Source organism: Pelobates fuscus, chromosome 3 (genome assembly GCF_036172605.1).
Source record: "Pelobates fuscus isolate aPelFus1 chromosome 3, aPelFus1.pri, whole genome shotgun sequence".
Lineage (NCBI taxonomy): Eukaryota > Metazoa > Chordata > Amphibia > Anura > Pelobatidae > Pelobates > Pelobates fuscus.
Genome location: NC_086319.1, coordinates 394,448,299 through 394,458,146, shown reverse-complemented (window position 1 = coordinate 394,458,146; position 9,848 = coordinate 394,448,299). Strand labels below are relative to the sequence as shown.

The 9,848-nt window shown below is 39.6% G+C and overlaps 12 non-coding genes across 12 annotated transcripts; all 12 read right to left on the bottom strand.

Moving 5' to 3' along the window:
- Positions 1-201: 201 nt before the first annotated feature.
- Positions 202-273, bottom strand: TRNAH-GUG (transfer RNA histidin (anticodon GUG)). Its single transcript has one exon. It is a non-coding gene; the product is annotated as a tRNA-His (tRNA).
- An 8-nt stretch (positions 274-281) lies between these two features.
- TRNAR-ACG (transfer RNA arginine (anticodon ACG)) lies at positions 282-354 on the bottom strand. Its single transcript has one exon. It is a non-coding gene; the product is annotated as a tRNA-Arg (tRNA).
- A 1,478-nt stretch (positions 355-1,832) lies between these two features.
- TRNAH-GUG (transfer RNA histidin (anticodon GUG)) lies at positions 1,833-1,904 on the bottom strand. Its single transcript has one exon. It is a non-coding gene; the product is annotated as a tRNA-His (tRNA).
- Positions 1,905-1,912: 8 nt separating this feature from the next.
- Positions 1,913-1,985, bottom strand: TRNAR-ACG (transfer RNA arginine (anticodon ACG)). The gene has a single exon. It is a non-coding gene; the product is annotated as a tRNA-Arg (tRNA).
- A 1,481-nt stretch (positions 1,986-3,466) lies between these two features.
- On the bottom strand, positions 3,467-3,538 carry TRNAH-GUG (transfer RNA histidin (anticodon GUG)). The gene has a single exon. It is a non-coding gene; the product is annotated as a tRNA-His (tRNA).
- An 8-nt stretch (positions 3,539-3,546) lies between these two features.
- TRNAR-ACG (transfer RNA arginine (anticodon ACG)) lies at positions 3,547-3,619 on the bottom strand. The gene has a single exon. It is a non-coding gene; the product is annotated as a tRNA-Arg (tRNA).
- Positions 3,620-5,097: 1,478 nt separating this feature from the next.
- TRNAH-GUG (transfer RNA histidin (anticodon GUG)) lies at positions 5,098-5,169 on the bottom strand. Its single transcript has one exon. It is a non-coding gene; the product is annotated as a tRNA-His (tRNA).
- Positions 5,170-5,177: 8 nt separating this feature from the next.
- TRNAR-ACG (transfer RNA arginine (anticodon ACG)) lies at positions 5,178-5,250 on the bottom strand. Its single transcript has one exon. It is a non-coding gene; the product is annotated as a tRNA-Arg (tRNA).
- Positions 5,251-6,810: 1,560 nt separating this feature from the next.
- Positions 6,811-6,883, bottom strand: TRNAR-ACG (transfer RNA arginine (anticodon ACG)). Its single transcript has one exon. It is a non-coding gene; the product is annotated as a tRNA-Arg (tRNA).
- Positions 6,884-8,362: 1,479 nt separating this feature from the next.
- TRNAH-GUG (transfer RNA histidin (anticodon GUG)) lies at positions 8,363-8,434 on the bottom strand. Its single transcript has one exon. It is a non-coding gene; the product is annotated as a tRNA-His (tRNA).
- An 8-nt stretch (positions 8,435-8,442) lies between these two features.
- Positions 8,443-8,515, bottom strand: TRNAR-ACG (transfer RNA arginine (anticodon ACG)). Its single transcript has one exon. It is a non-coding gene; the product is annotated as a tRNA-Arg (tRNA).
- A 317-nt stretch (positions 8,516-8,832) lies between these two features.
- On the bottom strand, positions 8,833-8,904 carry TRNAH-GUG (transfer RNA histidin (anticodon GUG)). Its single transcript has one exon. It is a non-coding gene; the product is annotated as a tRNA-His (tRNA).
- Between the last annotated feature and the right edge of the window lie 944 nt (positions 8,905-9,848).

The following is a 9,848-nucleotide window of genomic DNA, read 5'->3' as shown; positions in this document are numbered from 1 at the left end:
AAGGAGATGGATGCGGCCATGATGTGCATTCTTAGAGCGTTTAAATGGGTGGGAATGCCAGCCAAGCTAAGGATGCATTCTCCCCCCCCAGACCTGGGGCTGTGGGTCTGTACATTATCCCGGGTAATTGCGTCCTGTCATCTGCATCTGTTGTGAATGGGGTCAAAATGTACTTAGCGCGGAAGAGAAGGAAAATGTAGATGCCGTGACCCGGATTCGAACCGGGGTTGCTGCGGCCACAACGCAGAGTACTAACCACTATACGATCATGGCACAACGGCCGAGCCAGGTAGGAATCGAACCTACAATCTTCTGATCCGTAGTCAGACGCGTTATCCATTGCGCCACTGGCCCATGCTTGGAGACAACAGCCCCAACCTCAGTCAATAGGATCTGCCTCAACAGAAAAAGATGTCCATTATAAAACTAAATTGAGATACAAAATAAGTTTTTTGCAAAGTTGTTTATTTATTTTATCTTATCATTAAAAGTTAAACCTTGCCTTAAAACTTCCTTAACTACTTATATGGCACCAACAAATTCCGCAGAGCTGAAATTGAACTAATTCAACTTAGATGTACTTTATTAAACAAACAAAAATAAGCAATTGCACAATAACTGCTAAAAGAGCTCACAAAACAATCGCTGAGATGCGTTTCACAATTTAACTGAGGAAGCTTTTTTTTAAGGAGGAAATGTGTTTCAGAGATTGTTCCAAGTTGGATTCTTGAGTCATATTATATACCAAAATTTGGAAGCACTATGCGGGTAGGGTTGTCTCTAGGCAGGCAGACACCAGGGGCATTTCTGTGAGTTGAATTTCAAGACTCCTGTACACAAGTGTAATTCTCTATGGTATAATTTTATTAAGGTTTTACACTGTACACATTTTTCCTGTTTTATTGTATGTATATATTATATGTGCATATATGATCTGCCGGAAGTCTGTGTCTAGGTAAAAGGTGGATCTGATACCTATAAATAAGAAGAGGAGAGGGAGTCACCTATTTAAGAGTCCAATGCTTTTATTCCAGAGCCAGATTGTGGGCTCTGGTTCATGTGAGTTGCCAATGCCTCTAGATGCTTTACAGCTTTATTAGATTTTTGGGCTGTGTTAGTAAGTTGTCTCCACTATTATATCTTTTTCTATTTTTACTTTAGAGTTCAAAAGTTTGTTATTGTGTTTTTTACTAGGATAATCACATTGTTCTGTGTATTAAATCATGGTTGTTATATTGCAGTGGCGTTTACAATTTATTTAGACTTTTAAAGGGGTGCCAAGAATTAACACTTTGTTGTGATTTAGTGCAATGTTAGATATTTGGCACTATTTACACTGTTTGCATTGTAGATATTGTTTAACTCTGACACTCACATGGTTAACAGTTGCAGGGTTCTGCAGTTGGACAAGGCATGCATTTAGAAAAATGTCATGTGGGTGTGAGCCTAATTTGAATACCTACAATGCATTGCAAAGAATGTTGTCCTTTTTAAACTAGTCGGACAAATAATAACAGCTTTTAACAGATACTACCACCAGGACTCCCTCTCATTTATGTTTACGCTGAACGAGAGTGAGGGATGGAAGAAGATGGATGCGGCCATGATGTGCATTCTTAGAGCGTTTAAATGGGTGGAAATGCCAGCCAAGCTAAGGATGCATTCTCCCCCCCAGACCTGGGGCTGTGGGTCTGTACATTATCCCAGGTAATTGCGTCCTGTCATCTGCATCTGTTGTGAATGGGGTCAAAATTTACTTAGCGTCCTGTCATCTGCATCTGTTGTGAATGGGGTCAAAATGTACTTAGCGCGGAAGAGAAGGAAAATGTAGATGCCGTGACCCGGATTCGAACCGGGGTTGCTGCGGCCACAACGCAGAGTACTAACCACTATACGATCACAGCACAACGGCCGAGCCAGGTAGGAGTCGAACCTACAATCTTCTGATCCGTAGTCAGACGCGTTATCCATTGCGCCACTGGCCCATGCTTGGAGACAGCAGCCCCAACCTCAGTCAATAGGATCTGCCTCAACAGAAAAAGATGTCCATTATAAAACTAAATTGAGATACAAAATAAGTTTTTTGCAAAGTTGTTTATTTATTTTATCTTATCATTAAAAGTTAAACCTTGCCTTAAAACTTCCTTAACTACTTATATGGCACCAACAAATTCCGCAGAGCTGGAATTGAACGAATTCAACTTAGATGTACTTTATTAAACAAACAAAAATAAGCAATTGCACAATAACTGCTAAAAGAGCTCACAAAACAATCTCTGAGATGCGTTTCACAATTTAACTGAGGAAGCTTTTTTTTAAGGAGGAAATGTGTTTCAGAGATTGTTCCAAGTTGGATTCTTGAGTCATATTATATACCAAAATTTGGAAGCACTATGCGGGTAGGGTTGTCTCTAGGCAGGCAGACACCAGAGGCATTTCTGTGAGCTGAATTTCAAGACTCCTGTACACAAGTGTAATTCTCTATGGTATAATTTTATTAAGGTTTTACACTGTACACATTTTTCCTGTTTTATTGTATGTATATATTATATGTACATATATGATCTGCCGGAAGTCTGTGTCTAGGGAAAAGGTGGATCTGATACCTATAAATAAGAAGAGGAGAGGGAGTCACCTATTTAAGAGTCCAATGCTTTTATTCCAGAGCCAGATTGTGGGCTCTGGTTCATGTGAGTTGCCAATGCCTCTAGATGCTTTACAGCTTTATTAGATTTTGGGGCTGTGTTAGTAAGTTGTCTCCACTATTATATCTTTTTCTATTTTTACTTTAGAGTTCAAAAGTTTGTTATTGTGTTTTTTACTAGGATAATCACATTGTTCTATGTATCAAATCATGGTTGTTATATTGCAGTGGCGTTTACAATTTATTTAGACTTTTAAAGGGGTACCAAGAATTAACACTTTGTTGTGATTTAGTGCAATGTTAGATATTTGGCACTATTTACACTGTTTGCATTTTAGATATTGTTTAACTCTGACACTCACATGGTTAACAGTTGCAGGGTTCTGCAGTTGGACAAGGCATGCATTTAGAAAAATGTCATGTGGGTGTGAGCCTAATTTGAATACCTACAATGCATTGCAAAGAATGTTGTCCTTTTTAAACTAGTCGGACAAATAATAACAGCTTTTAACAGATACTACCAAAATGGACTCCCTCTCATTTATGTTTACGCTGAACGAGAGTGAGGGATGGAAGGAGATGGATGCGGCCATGATGTGCATTCTTAGAGCGTTTAAATGGGTGGAAATGCCATCCAAGCTAAGGATGCATTCTCCCCCCCCCAGACCTGGGGCTGTGGGTCTGTACATTATCCCGGGTAATTGCGTCCTGTCATCTGCATCTGTTGTGAATGGGGTCAAAATGTACTTAGCTTCCTGTCATCTGCATCTGTTGTGAATGGGGTCAAAATGTACTTAGCGCGGAAGAGAAGGAAAATGGAGATGCCGTGACCCGGATTCGAACCGGGGTTGCTGCGGCCACAACGCAGAGTACTAACCACTATACGATCACGGCACAACGGCCGAGCCAGGTAGGAGTCGAACCTACAATCTTCTGATCCGTAGTCAGACGCGTTATCCATTGCGCCACTGGCCCATGCTTGGAGACAGCAGCCCCAACCTCAGTCAAAAGGATCTGCCTCAACAGAAAAAGATGTCCATTATAAAACTAAATTGAGATACAAAATAAGTTTTTTGCAAAGTTGTTTATTTATTTTATCTTATCATTAAAAGTTAAACCTTGCCTTAAAACTTCCTTAACTACTTATATGGCACCAACAAATTCCGCAGAGCTGGAATTGAACTAATTCAACTTAGATGTACTTTATTAAACAAACAAAAATAAGCAATTGCACAATAACTGCTAAAAGAGCTCACAAAACAATCTCTGAGATGCGTTTCACAATTTAACTGAGGAAGCTTTTTTTTAAGGAGGAAATGTGTTTCAGAGATTGTTCCAAGTTGGATTCTTGAGTCATATTATATACCAAAATTTGGAAGCACTATGCGGGTAGGGTTGTCTCTAGGCAGGCAGACACCAGAGGCATTTCTGTGAGCTGAATTTCAAGACTCCTGTACACAAGTGTAATTCTCTATGGTATAATTTTATTAAGGTTTTACACTGTACACATTTTTCCTGTTTTATTGTATGTATATATTATATGTACATATATGATCTGCCGGAAGTCTGTGTCTAGGGAAAAGGTGGATCTGATACCTATAAATAAGAAGAGGAGAGGGAGTCACCTATTTAAGAGTCCAATGCTTTTATTCCAGAGCCAGATTGTGGGCTCTGGTTCATGTGAGTTGCCAATGCCTCTAGATGCTTTACAGCTTTATTAGATTTTTGGGCTGTGTTAGTAAGTTGTCTCCACTATTATATCTTTTTCTATTTTTACTTTAGAGTTCAAAAGTTTGTTATTGTGTTTTTTACTAGGATAATCACATTGTTCTATGTATTAAATCATGGTTGTTATATTGCAGTGGCGTTTACAATTTATTTAGACTTTTAAAGGGGTGCCAAGAATTAACACTTTGTTGTGATTTAGTGCAATGTTAGATATTTGGCACTATTTACACTGTTTGCATTTTAGATATTGTTTAACTCTGACACTCACATGGTTAACAGTTGCAGGGTTCTGCAGTTGGACAAGGCATGCATTTAGAAAAATGTCATGTGGGTGTGAGCCTAATTTGAATACCTACAATGCATTGCAAAGAATGTTGTCCTTTTTAAACTAGTCGGACAAATAATAACAGCTTTTAACAGATACTACCACCAGGACTCCCTCTCATTTATGTTTACGCTGAACGAGAGTGAGGGATGGAAGGAGATGGATGCGGCCATGATGTGCATTCTTAGAGCGTTTAAATGGGTGGGAATGCCAGCCAAGCTAAGGATGCATTCTCCCCCCCAGACCTGGGGCCGTGGGTCTGTACATTATCCCGGGTAATTGTGTCCTGTCATCTGCATCTGTTGTGAATGGGGTCAAAATGTACTTAGCGTCCTGTAATCTGCATCTGTTGTGAATGGGGTCAAAATGTACTTAGCGCGGAAGAGAAGGAAAATGGAGATGCCGTGACCCGGATTCGAACCGGGGTTGCTGCGGCCACAACGCAGAGTACTAACCACTATACGATCACGGCACAACGGCCGAGCCAGGTAGGAGTCGAACCTACAATCTTCTGATCCGTAGTCAGACGCGTTATCCATTGCGCCACTGGCCCATGCTTGGAGACAGCAGCCCCAACCTCAGTCAATAGGATCTGCCTCAACAGAAAAAGATGTCCATTATAAAACTAAATTGAAATACAAAATAAGTTTTTTGCAAAGTTGTTTATTTATTTTATCTTATCATTAAAAGTTAAACCTTGCCTTAAAACTTCCTTAACTACTTATATGGCACCAACAAATTCCGCAGAGCTGGAATTGAACTAATTCAACTTAGATGTACTTTATTAAACAAACAAAAATAAGCAATTGCACAATAACTGCTAAAAGAGCTCACAAAACAATCTCTGAGATGCGTTTCACAATTTAACTGAGGAAGCTTTTTTTTAAGGAGGAAATGTGTTTCAGAGATTGTTCCAAGTTGGATTCTTGAGTCATATTATATACCAAAATTTGGAAGCACTATGCGGGTTGGGTTGTCTCTAGGCAGGCAGACACCAGAGGCATTTCTGTGAGCTGAATTTCAAGACTCCTGTACACAAGTGTAATTCTCTATGGTATAATTTTATTAAGGTTTTACACTGTACACATTTTTCCTGTTTTATTGTATGTATATATTATATGTACATATATGATCTGCCGGAAGTCTGTGTCTAGGGAAAAGGTGGATCTGATACCTATAAATAAGAAGAGGAGAGGGAGTCACCTATTTAAGAGTCCAATGCTTTTATTCCAGAGCCAGATTGTGGGCTCTGGTTCATGTGAGTTGCCAATGCCTCTAGATGCTTTACAGCTTTATTAGATTTTTGGGCTGTGTTCGTAAGTTGTCTCCACTATTATATCTTTTTCTATTTTTACTTTAGAGTTCAAAAGTTTGTTATTGTGTTTTTTACTAGGATAATCACATTGTTCTATGTATTAAATCATGGTTGTTATATTGCAGTGGCGTTTACAATTTATTTAGACTTTTAAAGGGGTGCCAAGAATTAACACTTTGTTGTGATTTAGTGCAATGTTAGATATTTGGCACTATTTACACTGTTTGCATTTTAGATATTGTTTAACTCTGACACTCACATGGTTAACAGTTGCAGGGTTCTGCAGTTGGACAAGGCATGCATTTAGAAAAATGTCATGTGGGTGTGAGCCTAATTTGAATACCTACAATGCATTGCAAAGAATGTTGTCCTTTTTAAACTAGTCGGACAAATAATAACAGCTTTTAACAGATACTACCAAAATGGACTCCCTCTCATTTATGTTTACGCTGAACGAGAGTGAGGGATGGAAGGAGATGGATGCGGCCATGATGTGCATTCTTAGAGCGTTTAAATGGGTGGAAATGCCAGCCAAGCTAAGGATGCATTCTCCCCCCCCAGACCTGGGGCTGTGGGTCTGTACATTATCCCGGGTAATTGCGTCCTGTCATCTGCATCTGTTGTGAATGGGGTCAAAATGTACTTAGCTTCCTGTCATCTGCATCTGTTGTGAATGGGGTCAAAATGTACTTAGCGCGGAAGAGAAGGAAAATGGAGATGCCGTGACCCGGATTCGAACTGGGGTTGCTGCGGCCACAACACAGAGTACTAACCACTATACGATCACAGCACAACGGCCGAGCCAGGTAGGAGTCGAACCTACAATCTTCTGATCCGTAGTCAGACGCGTTATCCATTGCGCCACTGGCCCATACTTGGAGACAGCCGCCCCAACCTCAGTCAATAGGATCTGCCTCAACAGAAAAAGATGTCCATTATAAAACTAAATTGAGATACAAAATAAGTTTTTTGCAAAGTTGTTTATTTATTTTATCTTATCATTAAAAGTTAAACCTTGCCTTAAAACTTCCTTAACTACTTATATGGCACCAACAAATTCCGCAGAGCTGGAATTGAACGAATTCAACTTAGATGTACTTTATTAAACAAACAAAAATAAGCAATTGCACAATAACTGCTAAAAGAGCTCACAAAACAATCTCTGAGATGCGTTTCACAATTTAACTGAGGAAGCTTTTTTTTAAGGAGGAAATGTGTTTCAGAGATTGTTCCAAGTTGGATTCTTGAGTCATATTATATACCAAAATTTGGAAGCACTATGCGGGTAGGGTTGTCTCTAGGCAGGCAGACACCAGAGGCATTTCTGTGAGCTGAATTTCAAGACTCCTGTACACAAGTGTAATTTTTTATGGTATAATTTTATTAAGGTTTTACACTGTACACATTTTTCCTGTTTTATTGTATGTATATATTATATGTACATATATGATCTGCCGGAAGTCTGTGTCTAGGGAAAAGGTGGATCTGATACCTATAAATAAGAAGAGGAGAGGGAGTCACCTATTTAAGAGTCCAATGCTTTTATTCCAGAGACAGATTGTGGGCTCTGGTTCATGTGAGTTGCCAATGCCTCTAGATGCTTTACAGCTTTATTAGATTTTGGGGCTGTGTTAGTAAGTTGTCTCCACTATTATATCTTTTACTATTTTTACTTTAGAGTTCAAAAGTTTGTTATTGTGTTTTTTACTAGGATAATCACATTGTTCTATGTATCAAATCATGGTTGTTATATTGCAGTGGCGTTTACAATTTATTTAGACTTTTAAAGGGGTACCAAGAATTAACACTTTGTTGTGATTTAGTGCAATGTTAGATATTTGGCACTATTTACACTGTTTGCATTTTAGATATTGTTTAACTCTGACACTCACATGGTTAACAGTTGCAGGGTTCTGCAGTTGGACAAGGCATGCATTTAGAAAAATGTCATGTGGGTGTGAGCCTAATTTGAATACCTACAATGCATTGCAAAGAATGTTGTCCTTTTTAAACTAGTCGGACAAATAATAACAGCTTTTAACAGATACTACCAAAATGGACTCCCTCTCATTTATGTTTACGCTGAACGAGAGTGAGGGATGGAAGGAGATGGATGCGGCCATGATGTGCATTCTTAGAGCGTTTAAATGGGTGGAAATGCCAGCCAAGCTAAGGATGCATTCTCCCCCCCAGACCTGGGGCTGTGGGTCTGTACATTATCCCGGGTAATTGCGTCCTGTCATCTGCATCTGTTGTGAATGGGGTCAAAATGTACTTAGCTTCCTGTCATCTGCATCTGTTGTGAATGGGGTCAAAATGTACTTAGCGCGGAAGAGAAGGAAAATGGAGATGCCGTGACCCGGATTCGAACCGGGGTTGCTGTGGCCACAACACAGAGTACTAACCACTATACGATCACGGCACAACGGCCGAGCCAGGTAGGAGTCGAACCTACAATCTTCTGATCCGTAGTCAGACGCGTTATCCATTGCGCCACTGGCCCATACTTGGAGACAGCAGCCCCAACCTCAGTCAATAGGATCTGCCTCAACAGAAAAAGATGTCCATTATAAAACTAAATTGAGATACAAAATATTTGGCACTACTCCCCCCCAGACCTGGGGCTGTGGGTCTGTACATTATCCCGGGTAATTGCGTCCTGTCATCTGCATCTGTTGTGAATGGGGTCAAAATGTACTTAGCGTCCTGTCATCTGCATCTGTTGTGAATGGGGTCAAAATGTACTTAGCGTCCTGTCATCTGCATCTGTTGTGAATGGGGTCAAAATGTACTTAGCGCGGAAGAGAAGGAAAATGGAGATGCCGTGACCCGGATTCGAACCGGGGTTGCTGCGGCCACAACGCAGAGTACTAACCACTATACGATCACGGCACAACGGCCGAGCCAGGTAGGAGTCAAACCTACAATCTTCTGATCCGTAGTCAGACGCGTTATCCTTTGCGCCACTGGCCCATGCTTGGAGATAGCAGCCCCAACCTCAGTCAATAGGATCTGCCTCAACAGAAAAAGATGTCCATTATAAAACTAAATTGAGAAACAAAATAAGTTTTTTGCAAAGTTGTTTATTTATTTTATCTTATCATTAAAAGTTAAACCTTGCCTTAAAACTTCCTTAACTACTTATATGGCACCAACAAATTCCGCAGAGCTGGAATTGAACGAATTCAACTTAGATGTACTTTATTAAACAAACAAAAATAAGCAATTGCACAATAACTGCTAAAAGAGCTCACAAAACAATCTCTGAGATGCGTTTCACAATTTAACTGAGGAAGCTTTTTTTTAAGGAGGAAATGTGTTTCAGAGATTGTTCCAAGTTGGATTCTTGAGTCATATTATATACCAAAATTTGGAAGCACTATGCGGGTAGGGTTGTCTCTAGGCAGGCAGACACCAGAGGCATTTCTGTGAGCTGAATTTCAAGACTCCTGTACACAAGTGTAATTTTTTATGGTATAATTTTATTAAGGTTTTACACTGTACACATTTTTCCTGTTTTATTGTATGTATATATTATATGTACATATATGATCTGCCGGAAGTCTGTGTCTAGGGAAAAGGTGGATCTGATACCTATAAATAAGAAGAGGAGAGGGAGTCACCTATTTAAGAGTCCAATGCTTTTATTCCAGAGCCAGATTGTGGGCTCTGGTTCATGTGAGTTGCCAATGCCTCTAGATGCTTTACAGCTTTATTAGATTTTGGGGCTGTGTTAGTAAGTTGTCTCCACTATTATATCTTTTTCTATTTTTACTTTAGAGTTCAAAAGTTTGTTATTGTGTTTTTTACTAGGATAATCACATTGTTCTATGTAT